This window comes from Pezoporus flaviventris, unplaced genomic scaffold, assembly GCF_033815535.1.
Source record: "Pezoporus flaviventris isolate CSIRO_AGI_PZ_B2104156 unplaced genomic scaffold, CSIRO_AGI_Pfla_v1 ptg000002l, whole genome shotgun sequence".
NCBI classification, from domain to species: Eukaryota; Metazoa; Chordata; class Aves; order Psittaciformes; family Psittacidae; genus Pezoporus; species Pezoporus flaviventris.
The window spans coordinates 51,480,396-51,494,591 of record NW_026892550.1 but is presented as its reverse complement, the minus strand read 5'-3'; positions in this window follow the sequence as shown (position 1 = coordinate 51,494,591).

Here is a 14,196-nt window from a genome sequence, read left to right as displayed (position 1 = left end):
GGAAACAGCACAGCTATCTATAAACCCAGGTATTGTTTTTCTTTTTGTATGCCAACCTCCTGAATGCATTCTTCACTACACAGAGGTCCAACTTCAAAAAGATGGTTGGATGGTACTTTCTCTGCCGGTGGTTCCCAATTTAGGTGTTACAGCGCTTTACTGGGAGGTGGAAAGCGTCGGTTTGAATTTTCTAGCCTAATGAATGGATTTAAGGAAAATTTCCCCACTCTTCTGGTAACTGCCATAACCTCTGCTCTTTTACAGTAGGCAAATAACACTTCTCTTTTATAGAAATTGTTTTTTAAACTATTAAATTCTCTAAACCAATATCTTTAGGTTTTGTGGATGAAAGGCCCTTATACTCTTGATTCAGATGTCTGAGTGCAGGAGAGGAAATAAAAAAATTTAGAGTGTAAACAATCTGTCCTGCATAGCTCCTGCATAACAGTTTGGGTTCTGTCTTAGGGATGAGAAAGCAAGGAACAAATGCTGCAGTAAATGTGTGTGTCCAGACCCTTTTTCTGAGCTTATCCATCCTGTGGGCAGACAGTTATCACATAGGTACTTTCCTCAAGCCTTTGGACCACTCTGCTCTTTCAGGTACTTGTAACTGTAAATGCTAGGATGTGGATTTGCTGTATTTTGGGATTTTCATTCCAAAGACACCTGCAATATAACTGAATGTGCTGCAATATAAGTGAATTTAAAATTTTGATGTTCACATATTATGACACTAAAACTAAATTTTAGCATTTTTCAGTAACATGGAAACACAAAAGCAATTATAGAGCTGGATCAGGCAGTTGCTTTATAGGCTTCTTTCATCATGGCCAAGGCAACAGTGAAAAGAAAATGAATTAAGATTCTGTCTTCTTGTTGCTTTTTCTTAGAAGATTTTTTTTCAGTTAGATTTAAGCTACGAAAATTATAACACCTGTCTGTAAAATACTTCCAGTCAAACACATCAATTTACAGCAGTTTTTTATATAAGCACCTTCCTTCATGAACTGATAATTTTCTCATATAACAGTATTCCTTAATGGCCAGGGTTGTACTTTAAGCACAAATACAGAGATGGAGAACAAAAAGAATTGATTAAATAGCAATGTGGATAAAATAAAAGCTCCATGTGGGAGTTTGCGCATTCCTACAGCCTCAGGGCTGCAGTATACATTTCTGTCAACACTGTTTATGTGAAAAATAGCATTGACATAGTGTAATTGGTACAACAGTGTAGCAGTTGTATGATCACACAATCTTAGAACCACAATCCTGTGAAAAATGAAATGCAAACCTGAAGATATTTTATTTGGATAATCCTTTTGCACATTATGCATCAAATTCTTTTGTATAGACTTGTATGTCTATCTGTGCTCACCCAAGATTAGCCATGTGTTGTCAGCCTCCGTTCTTTGTCTGGTAAAGAGCGCATTGTAGGTTCACCAAAAGCAGCATGGGAGAGCTTCAGTCCAAGATTTGTAGTCAGATTTCAGAGTTTCTAATTGTTCACCAGCTCAGCAGGAAATCAAGTGAGGGGAAAAAAAATGCCAAAATTTTACTGTTTAGTACAGAACATCTAGACAGTAATGCTTACTTTTTTGATGAGCTGATTTTCCACTTCGTTTTGGCTTTGTTTTTTAAATTTAAATATTATTGAAGAAAGTGGTATGTTACAAGATGGGAAAAGTGGAGCAGGGATTGACCAACAGTCCTCAGTCTCCCCTAAAAATACCCAAGTTGGCTGTTTTGCACTTTTTGTCTGTATTCCATTTTTTCATCCATTTCAGTGCTTGCTTTCATTTTTTCTAAGTAGTATTATGTTGTTTTTTTTTTTTGCATTGACACTTCAGATTATTGAGTAGGCATCAAAGCAGAAATCTCAATGATGTAAAATGATATAAAAACTTGGCAGACCAAAAGAATGTTGACAATCAGAAAATCATTTATTTTCAGGAGGAGGAAGAGCAAGAGTTATTTAGCAATTCATTTTTATTGTTCTTACCTTTTTGAACAACCAGCTCTAGCTGGTTCCTAAAAGGAATCCGTTTCTTTATAAACAACAAGACATGGAACTTACAAAGTTGTAGGTGTAAATAGTTCATAACTGGTGCTCAACCTTTGCTCTTCTCATTTATCTTTAATCATTACTTCAAAATGTGGATTATGACGTGTAGTTTACAACTCCATACCTATGATTCCCAGTCTTTCCTCCTTCAGTTATTCTTTCAACACCAATATATGGTCTTTATTATTCAGAGCATATTTCTTTGTCTACCTTATGTTCCTTATAAAACATTTAATCCGTTTTACACTTCACTCTCCACTCTTTCATTAATCTTTATAAAAGTGGGCTCTGCCCCAAATAGTTTTCCCACTGTTACAGAAAATATATGGCTTTTGTTTTTTTTTTTCCCTGGGTGTCTCCTCTAAGAGTTAAAAAATAAGAATATCCCATTTCTACAAATTTGTATTTTTAGAGGATACTTTTGAAAAGCACAGAAATTTTTGTTTGAGTCTGCTTTTGCTGAAATTTGTAGACCGTCGCTACTGAAACACCCTAGAGATGGTGAGTGCAATATTAATGCAAATTTGACATTTGCATTAATGAGAACCCATGTGATTCTTAACTGGCAATAAGGGATGTATGTGCTGCTCTGTTTTTTTTAATGGTATTACTTACAGACACCTGTGTACCACTACCTACATACTGCTATTTTTGGCTCAATTCTGTTCCACCAATTTCAGTCATTATTTGGCCAGGTATCAAGAGATTAATGAGACAGTTAAAACATATTTGACAAACAGCCTTATTTTCACCTACAGGAAGCACATGGACCATACAGCATTGTCCATACATTATTAATAGTATTTAGAAGTGGCAGGCTCCTTATAGTTACAATATATTGTAAATGCTGGAAATATGTTTTTAATTTACAATAATTTATTACATTAAAAATACATATTTCTTCCACATGCGTATCTGAGGAGTTGAATGGACACTGTGTACATTGGGATTCATCACTGTTCACGTTCCAGTGTCACAACCAGGCACGTGTGCCTGATTTGGCTGTTTCCTATAGCTATACTATGCTGAAGCAATGCGAGGTGCATATATATCTAATTTGATGTTGCACTGGCATTAACACAGATGTGTACCTGCAGACATGTATCTCTTCCTACTTAGGAGACCATTGTGTATCCTACCTTAAAACCATTCTGCTTGTATATATTTGTCTACTTGCACACAGCCTCATTTTTCATTGCTCCTTTGGAATCTGGTACTTAGTATTTTTTGCTTAAAGACCATAAAAATGTTCCCTTGCTCTGTAAAATGAAGGACGGAGCTGAAAAGGCATAATACGTCAATTTACCCTAAGCCTTTCAAAAGTTTCATCACGAGAAAGGGGGCCCATTTGTGGTAAACAAAATATGCAAATGTTGCCCTTATTCAGCTTGTGGTCTTTTTAAGCACATAAAAACCCAAGTTTTTATGAATTCATTCCTTGTTTTCAAGTTGCTGAGAGATCATTTCAACCAAAGGCTTTTGGCTTATAAGTCATTGGCAAATAATTTATTTAATTTGTCTTTAACTATTCATTATTTATGAATTGGTGTTAATGCATGCCCACATGGATAAAGCTTTCATAAACTTTGGGAGGGAAATTAATGGCATTTCCCAAGGCAAAATATAGATGTATTTCTGGTCTGAACTTTCTCCCATGCAGGTATTTATGATTTTGATACCATTGCAGAGCCTGTGCGTAGTTAATACGTCCTTGTTGGCTTCGTGGAGTAATGAGACTTCTGAATTTTTTAAAAAATCTCTTTCAAATGTGCTTCCGATGCTGCTGACCAGGCTTCACCACTTTCCTTGCAGACCAGGGATAACTTGTGGAAGTTAGTTGTTAAGATGGAAATAGCCTGTGACAATGGGCTGAGAAAGCCAGGGTTTTTTCTTCCTATCTGCAGGCAGGAGGTTTGAAGTAGTGGAAAATTAATAAAGGCAGAACAAAGAGGCCAGATGTTGTAAGAGGGACTAGGGGAGATACAAAAAAAATACCTTTAGCAGGAGGAGAGATGATACAGGCATACTTCTATGGTGGGAGGTAGCTTTGTTGACCAAAGTCAAAGACAGTGAGCTAAATTGGGCTGAAATAATCTGTTTCTGAGAATAAATCCCAAAGTATTTGGGGTGGTTTCACATCCTCTAGGGACTTTCTCAAAAATACTTCATCATGGTAAGTAAAGACAAACGGGTTTGAATCCTGTGTGAAGCTAGTTGTACGTCTGGCTGGTTATACATGTAATATCCTCCAGAGAACTGAATGGCCCAGAGGAAAATTATTCAGATTCTCCTGCAGGCACAGAGCTCTGGAATAAATTTTGCTAAAATTATGAGGTTATTTTACAGACCTTTCTCAGATAAGACCTCTGAAGAGAATCCATGCTGCAGAAATAGTTGTCACTTAATGAGGACTAGAGGTTTGCTTGATATTTTTCCATAAGTTTAGCTTTGCCATACTGCTTAATATCACAAATGCATTTCTAGGTGTTCCATTCATTCATTCCTTCATCCTTCCTAGTCTGAAACTCTTATTGTGAAGAACATCACTTTGAATGCGTGTTGTGTCCACAGGAGTTAGAGGAAGGCTTGCAGTATTTAGAGGAGCCTGTCAAAGCCTAGGTACTCTTCCAGCCTTATGTCTTTAATGCCTTTTTCTTTTTTTTGGTAAGGAATTCAAGTGTCAGCTTCCATTGTAATTGCTGCTGTTCATATGTGCAAAATGTTCATATTGAGCTATTTATGTTGTGACTATGAAGTCATAATTCTGTGAGCTTGTGAGCTCTGCTTTTGTCAGAATAGGGAGGATTCAGCTTGTGCTTCTTTCTCCCCAGAGGTACTGAACTTTCTTTGGCTTTCTGTACTTTTCTTTAACAGTTAATACCTAGTCAAATTCTTTATTTAGTTTCTCTGGTCAACCTCCCTTGCGTGTCTTTTATGGGACTTCTTGTTGGCTAAAGAAAATGTAGTTATATGACCAGTTTTTGACCTGTTTTAGTTTCTTTGGAAGCTGTGTGTAGCCTGGTGATCTGTCTAACACCATGTAGGTTGTAGCATTGTCAATTCTGCATTACTTTTTTATAGAAAAATGCTTACATTCAGAACATAGCAAGAGATCCGCACAGTATAACTAAGATCTTTCACCTCCAGCCCAAGCTGGCAACAGGGCTAGAACTGCAGAAGAGACTGTTTTTAAACTATTGCCTGCCTAATCAACTTGAAACTCCTTCATGACTGAATTTCAGATAATTCTTTAGGGATGAAAATGTAGTTTTGGAATTGCAAGAAGATAATGTCAGTTCTAGGTCCTGCAAGATCTTACAAGATATTTTACTTTGACATATTAAACTAATGCTATCAGAGTAATCCATGTCTATAGAGCAAAACTTTTCATCGTGTAGATAAAATTTGCTTCCAGGATTAACCTGTGACTTTTTATTTTTAGACATTTCTAAAGGAAGGTGGCTTCAGAAACTTCTGAGATTAACTCACAAAAATTTTCACATCAATAACAGCTGTGAGAATGCTCAATGAAGACTAAAAGACCAATAAAATGGCGTGTCTTTACCATCTCTTGAATATAATCACTACTGTATTTAGAAATTGAATGAATCTGGGCTAAATCATTCTCTCCTAAAGTTGTGGCATCCATGGAACTTCTGTGGATTTATACAAATCAGAACATGAAAACAGTTTTTGCCAGCTGATATTAATGTGTACAGCTGTAGAAAACTAATGCATTGAACTGTGTGAATGCTCTACTTTTTACACGTGAGAAAGCTGTTTTCTAATCAAGGAATGATTTTCTGATATAACTTGCAGAAGATGCAGATTTTTTCAGGCATCTATTTGGGCCTTGATATGAAAAAGAAAAGGTACTTCTAAGGGCTACTCATTTTTTATAACGATTGCATATATTTACTATGTGGTACTTTTCTTTATAATAAACAATACATCCTGACACTAATCTTATGTGTTCAACTATTTAATATTCTAACCACAGTAAAAAGGTTTCTTTCACTTTAAAGGAAACCTGGAAAAATATTTCAGTTTGCAAGAGTGTTTTGAAATCTTCATTTTCTTTCAAAAGGCAGATGTAGATAAGAGCTTCTAGTTTAACTGCTTCTGTCCAGTTGCTTTATTATTTCCTTCAAAGTAGTGCTTTTCTGTTTGTGAAGTCCAAAGAGTATTGAGGAACACAAGATACCCTAAGGGCCAGTGAGCAGCAAAGCTGACCATTCAATTCAAACAGCTGGGAAAGCCAGATTTTTTAGGAAAGGATTAGTTTCTTTCCTGTCTTGAGGAGTTTGAGTGTTTTTAAAAGAGCAACGGAAAATGCACTCTTTAGAAGAGCTCTAAATCAACATAGTTTGTATATTTTTATGATGCTTGCTCAAACTTCATCAGCCTTCTGGTAACCAACATCTAGCTGTTTCAGTCTCGTATCCCTGACAGACCCCTGGTAACATACTGCCTACTTTGCACTGTTTTATGGGGTCAGTTACAGAACGCTTCTACAACATGCCATAGAAATAGGAGTTGATTAAAATACTACTTGCTGATAATTTGTGGGGGCAGGGATGGGAGAAAATGCAAGGTTAGTAGTTTTGTGCTTTTCCAAAATTATGAAAAATAAAAAGGCCATAGTTCAAAGAACATTCAGTGGACTTAGAATGTAAGCTTGCAGTGTTTCAATGCAAAGGCTGTTGCTTATTCATACATGCACAATGAAGGTATTCAGTAAAACTGTTTTTGAAAACATACAGTTATTATCTTGTTTTCTTTCTCTGGTGAGCTGGAGAGCAGCCTATGAAAGTAGAAAATTGAGTCTGTGATACACAAGAATTTTCTCTGTTTAGAAGTTACTGTGGTGTCAATAAGAGAGAGTCCTAAAAGCCTTTTCTGTAGTATTTAACAAACACTACCTCTTCCTCCAGAAACCTGAGCTGTGAGAGGCATACAAATCACTTAGGCTTCAGCCCCTTTCAAATGCTTGTTTTCTGTCTGTGATGTTCCTCTAACAGCAAAGCTGGAAAAGTATCTGTGAAACTTGCTAGTTGAAGGATAGAGATATCATATTCTTAATAAAAAAAGAAACATGGAACATTTACATCGCTAATAGGAACAGCAGCAATTGTATTAACAAGAATAAAATATGCAAGGAATTAAATAGTTTTGCTTTACGACAAAGGATGAAGGCAATAACAACCTGTGAGCTCATCATTTACCCACTTAGCAGTGCGCGATGTATGCCCAGATGGTTTACCCAGCTTCTTGGTTAGGTCTGCCATCCTGCTTCTAACTATGCAGCTGTAAGAATGTATATTAATTTGGTAATTTGTATGCAGAATATAGTCTGATATTGAATGTATGAATTTGCTGTCAGCACGTGTTGTGCTTAGGTCTTTGAGTCCACCAGCCTAGGCCAAAAGGGAGTTGACCTTGGGATAATTATTACTGAGTGACATGGTAGGGTTGTTCTGAATTGAAGGGACTAAACACTGAGCTCTAGCCAATACTGTAAGCCATTGAATCACTCATATTATTAATGAAAGAAACTTTGAAATTACGGATACATTTTGGAAATTAATATGAATGGAGTTGCCAACATTTAACTGTAGAAGATTAAAAGTGTTAGAGGACTTATTTTCTGTCAGCCCTGTGTTGCCTGCAGTTAGCTAAATGATCACTTAGAAACTTGTGGATTATCATCGTAGCAGTAAAAAATCACATCTACCATTACCATTGGGCTAAGGACAGGTATGCCAGTTTGTGCTTATTAAGATTCCATGGCAGTGATATGTGGAGTGTTAACAAGCTTATTTTAATGTATATTTATTAAACAGTAATATAAGACTTAAACTGATGGTAAAACTGTCACCATGTTTTACTGAACATAACATAAAGCTATGTAGGAAATGGGGGAGGAGGTGGAGGGTGTATTCCAATGATTTTTTATTATTATTTTGGTATATTAAAACTTCTGTATGTTTAATACAGAAAATGTCTTTCCTTCCCTTAGGCCCAAGAATTAATATTATAAGAAAATCTGCTGCTTGGGGCTTAGGATAACTAGGTTTTAATATACTCGTATGTGAAATGTTGGTCTTTTAGTTTGGGATTTGTTGTTAATGGGTTCTATATTAAACTGGTGGCTTGATCTTAACCTTGCCTAGGAATTCATGGATAAAAAGTGACTTAAATCTGGTCAGTGCCCTCAGCTAACATAAAAATTGGTATGAGTTCAGATACAATCTCTATATTTTTGTGTATATTCACTTTTAAATCATGTTTGAATATGTGATCAAAGAAAGGAAATGAGAGGAGGAGATGGAAACAAACCATCACTTCTTTAAGTCTTAGGAATCATGAGTCTCAGGTAAAAGTGGAAAGGAAAAAGATTCACAATAGAGAATCTGATTAAAAGGTCTGTTTTAGATTGCTGTGTAAGCAGGAAATGATGAATCTTGGCAGAGTCTCAACTATGAAACAAAGCAGCAAAGAAAGCTCCTGCTGATGCTTTGGATATACAGGAGGAAAAAGAGGACCCAGAAAATAGGAAATTGCAGGCATATTTCATTTTGGCAGAGCCTGAGAAATTGGTTAGCATCACTACCACTGCATGAGCACTGTTATTCTGAAGAAAAACAGGAGAAAGTTAATTCTCTAATAGGCTGAAAATAAAACCAGTGACTTGCGTGTGAGCATAACACATAACCTCTTTGTCCTCTGTCTGAATAGACGTAATTTAAAGGGGAAAATCACATACTTATTGTTAGAAGTAAAAGGCTCAGCATGTCTCTTGGGTTTACAGTTAAGTTTAGCAGCTAATATGCCTAATCTAGTTGAATCATCAGCCTTACAACTGAAGGGCCACTCAATTAAATGTATGCTTTTACGTTTATTAATGGTTAATTATTTCTTTTTTTCTCTCTACTTTTAAGAAAAAAATAAGGTGGTATGCAGATTATTCTTTTGATTATTATATAGTATATATAGAGTAATGCTATAGAGTAAGGAAATTCTAGACATTTGCAAAATGAAGGGTAGTCGGTGACTCCCCGTAACTTCAAGCCAACTCCAGAGCTTGCTGATACCAAAGGAAGAACTGCAAATAGTGGGAGATGGCAGAGTTATAAAACTCTAAAAATATTTATTATTATTTATTTTCTGTTCTCATCACATGTGAGGATTCAAACTGTTTATATTCAGAATCGGCCAATGAGCAATGTTGTTAATCTGCTGTTAGGACAGCAAGCTTCTTGCCTAAAAGACCTGATACAAAGTGAGGCACACTTGAAATATACCTGAAAATATAGTTGTAAAATATTCATTTGTCATCTTGATGGCATTTGCTACTGATAAATGCTCCTCTTCTATATGCTGTGCTTATTTCATGATTTCTTACTGAATGCAATCTTTTCTGAAGTGTTTCTTTCAATCTATACTGGCTGAAAATGACTGAATTTTATTTTCTTTTCACAGCCCTTATATGAAAATGAAACAATTTTAGTGCTTGTTTGACATATTCAAATGAAAATATCCTTGCAAATGAAAGTATCCAGAGAAATACCTTAGGTCTAGGAACTATAATTTCCTTCCTGCTTGCTAGGGGTGACATTTGTTGACATCCACACTTTGCAGAAACTGCAATCTTTCATCATTCTATGGAAAACAAGGATGAATGGTTCTACTGCATTATGCAGGAGTGCTGGCTTAAGATAAAACTCTGAAGTGCATGGAACCTCTTCTTATGTTTTCTCGGTGAACTGTATTTCTAGCTTTAGACTAGCACTTCATTAAATAGTACCCAAAGTCTTGGAAACTGCAGTTACAGTTAGCAAGATTTTAGAAGAATGACAAATACAACAAAAGTCAGTATTCTTACTGAATGCTATGTTGGAATTTTCTAGTAAATCATAAACATCGTGTATGTGTGTACTGGAAAGAGATTTAAAATATATGCAGGAAATTTTAAAGCAGTGGAATTGGGATTTTTGACACACGGGGGATAAACAGTGAACGAACCTTGGGAAAGTTCCATTTTCATCTACAGTCTCTCAGATGTTAAATACTTGTTACCCTATATGTAAGTGCTCTGTCTACCTGCAGAATAAACATGAACAAACTTGTAAGTCTTTCTGCTTTACTGTGAGGCAGTTGAAGTAAAATGTATGAAGGGGAAAGGTTGTATGAATGTTTGTTCATGTTATGCTTGGCCTTCCTGAGCATAAGCCTAAAATGTACTTGGTGTCCAGTCATATAATGGTTCTGGCACCTACCTCTAAAGCCAGACCAGCCCCTATAGCCCTACTGCTGCCTTCTCACCTACTACTTAGGGCCTACTGCTGCATTCAAACCTGGGTGTTGTTTGTAAAAGCATTTTGGTCAAAATACTTTTTTGCTAGAAAACCTTTGCCTTTCAAAAATGCAGAAGACAAATATGAAGAGCTTTCCAGATAGAGGACATGAGTTTTGGTTTATCCAGTCAAACCCCAGCTTTCATAGGAAACTGGTATATGTTTTTTTTGCCTGGAGCAGCCTTTGGTTGTGTCAGCATCGCAAACAACTAAAATACTTTTAGCAATGGAGTTATCAATTTTTCATTTCTTCATGTTTATATATTATGAAAAATTTCATGCTGAAAACTGAGAAACTTTCTGCTTGTGCATTAGCCTTTTCTCCCATTCTTGCACTGTCCAGTATGACCCTTTCCCCCAAAGGCATAAGTAATCTCTGATTAGTCCAAAGTTCTCTATGTGGCTAACTACCAGCCTTCGTATCTCTCTTCCCACCCAAAGTTCACACACAACAGGAATGTTTCCTATAGTCACAACAAGAGTCTGGCAAGCTTTAATGAGGCATTTAATTTTTTTCTTCTTCTGAATTGTTTCTGACTGTTTCTGTACAGTAACTGTGATCTGCTAAATCTAAGGGAGGTTATAATCCTTGGCAAGTTTCCTCTCTTCTGATTTGAAATCTTTGGATTGATGTCATTTTAATAGGGGTTTTAGAGGGCCTAGCCTTGAATGTGGTGATGCTTTGGAGCAGTTGATCACTGTATTCCCACTATTGTCTTAATGGTGTTGCCTTGAGCTCTGTTACAACAGAATCCAACTGGCTCTTTAAAAAAAAAGTTCTTAAATTCACATGAAACCATGCCAGCTCTTTACAAGTCTCTCAAGGCTTGATGTAGAACCCTTAAACTGTGTCTTTGAGAAGCAGCTGCATTTGCCTCACTTAGGAATAATTCCTCTAATTTCCCTACTCATGCCAAGCTAAAATAAAACACCTCTGGTGCTCATTCTGAAACTTTCCACTCCGGATAAGGCCAATAAGTATTTTTGGAAATGTTTCTTAGAAAGGTTGGTATAGCTAGGCTTGTTTCTTTTTTTCCCTTCTGTTTATTTGTTTGGCAGAAGACCATTTTTCTACATTGATCTGAAAGGGCAATATTCCATCTGGCCTCAGACTCAGCATTCACCCCTTTCATCAGTCTGGTCTTGAGAAACTATCTTGTACTGAATGTGAAAAATGAGCCTAATTAATCTCTCTGCTTATAAATAGATACTTTCCAAGTATTCAGTAGTAGTGCATGTACTTATAGAGCAGGTACTTGTGTGAGAAACAGATTTATTACCAACTCTTCCTTTGTAAGCTCTTAGGGTAGCTGAGTCTTCCACATGGTGGTATGAGGATGGGTCTTGATGCAAGTTTGTCTGGTGTCAAGGGAGAGACCTGTTAATGCCTTATCTGCTCTGGCTGAAGTAAAAGGGAAGAGTGAGCATGCTTCAGTCAATACAAGAGGGCATATATTATTACACTAAGGTTTTCCATGTAGAGACTCTCAGGCTTTGGGTAATGGGGTTGAATCCTTGTGTTGCTTGACAGTACTGAGGAAATGCTGTAGCTCAAGAAGTCAAACTTTTCCTTCTATGCTGCTCTTGCTCTGTGATTTCTCTACTTTGTACAGGACTGGACACAAATTGCTGCCTGTTCTGTATCAAGAGATGCAACAGGTTAATGGTCCTGACTAGGTTTCCCTAAAGTGATGCAGTAGTGTTGTATATTATAAGTGGATGATAGCAGATCTTTTTTTCGCCCCAAAATTGCATGAAAAAAATAGACAAATTGACAATCAGGCTTTATTTACTTCTAGTGATCTAGATAATTCATTGGCCTTCTGCATGCCTGAGGTGCTTCTCTATTCTCCACATTTTTATTGAGCACTTGTGCTTTGTCCTGCCCTATACAACTCTCTCATTGTCTACTGCAACCCTCTCAGAATAACTTTTAAGAAGAAAGGACTAAGTGATTGGGATACTGAGGGAAGTAGAGTTACAGCAATGTTGCTGAAAGTGTAGATCGGTGCCTGCCTGATGGAATTCAGTGCATTTCTCCCTTAGCTTTGATTTCTTTGCTCCCAAGTTGCTGCTATTGTCTTTATTTTGGAAATGTAACTGGCTAGCTAATTCTTTCCTCCCCACCTAGAGAAAGAGATGGAAACAAAAGGAAAAACTAGTTAGAAAATGTGAGATTGAACAGTAAATACTATTGAAATTTTGAAAGTTGCCTGAACTCAAAAGGAGAAAGGCTCTCCTGAAATGATATTTTGGATAGTAAATGAGAATTACCCACCTTATTTCAGTTTTCCTGGAAAAATGTATGGAAAGAAGCAGTCAGTCTCTTTGAATCCAAGTAACTGCTTTTTCATATATGTTTAATTCCAGCAATCTGAAATAATTCACTTGGTAGGAACTGCAAAGGAAATTCAGACCTTTGATTTCATGCCTTTATACAGATAGAGACATCTAATATCAGTTGCTTAAGTCTGAATATTTTGGATCAAGGATCTGATCTGTAGAACCTGAGATTGAATCCCATCTTTTTGGCAGCCACTGAAAAATTTTCAAACTAAAAAACCCAAGTGTATTCTACTTGACCCAAGCAACACAGGCTCTTAAGCTACGACATCAAACTCTCTGGCTTTGCTGTCCCCCTCTGCAACCTCAAGAACTCCTCTCTGTCATTTTCCCCCAACACTGCCCTTGTCATCAGCGCTCTTTCATCCTCTCTTCCCTTTCTCCGGTTTTCTCATTCACACACTGCTTAGGTTCACTATTGCAATGCATGCAGTGAGCAGGAGATGTGGGATTGACCAGTTGTGTGACACTGGAGAGTGGGAAGAGCTCAAAACACTTGACAGTTTAGTTTGCTTGTCTTTTCAGAGCTAAGTGATATTATAATGAACAATGCAAGTCACTCACGTAAGTATTTGGGCTTGCTTTTCTGAAATCATGCTGCTACTAATGAGCAGTAAGTTTCTACAAAAGTGAATTCTACCTCTATCTGTCCAGCTCCGTCTTTGCTCACACTGTACAGTCTCCTTACGCATTAGTCTTAATCTTGTTTATATTGAGAGAGAATTAATAACATCACAACTTACCTGTATTCTTTGAAGTGGCATAATTAAAAAAAAATTAACCATCAAATGGCTGATTTTTGTTAGCATTGGGATGGTTGAAGTCACGCTTGAAGTTGATAATGCCTATAAATCTTATTGAGCTAAGTCTCTTTGACTTATTTACCTTTGTAGTTGTGGCTTTGTTCTTTTCTTTTGGTGAGCTATTTTCTACATCGTGCACTTCGTAGTCTTGGCACATGAATCCGTTCAAAGAAGATACTCTGTATTATGACTACAGCAGCTGCTCTGCAGATACCTATTTGTCCTGGCCAAAGTAAAATCACCAGTCATGAGCGAGTAGCATCAAGTCTGGTTGTTTTATAGACAAAATGAAGCTCTTTCATATTCAGTGGTCATACAAATGATTGATAGACCTCATTATTTTTAAAGAACTATTGCACTGTAAAGTTTCCAGATGTTCTCCAGTAGAAGCTGGTGTTATTGTTATAGGGAAGTATCAATCAGTAAATAACCCATGTCACTCATTGCCCTTCTGTGCAGTCACAGTATTCTGATCTTGTGGTTTGGCTTCATTTACAAAGGAATCCTCAATTCAAACAGGTTATTGTTCTCTGTTAGACTTCAGATGGACAGTTTGAGTGCATGATATGATCAACCTCCTATGAACTAAGTGTAGTCAACTGTGATCAATACTCAGGTGAAAAGTCAT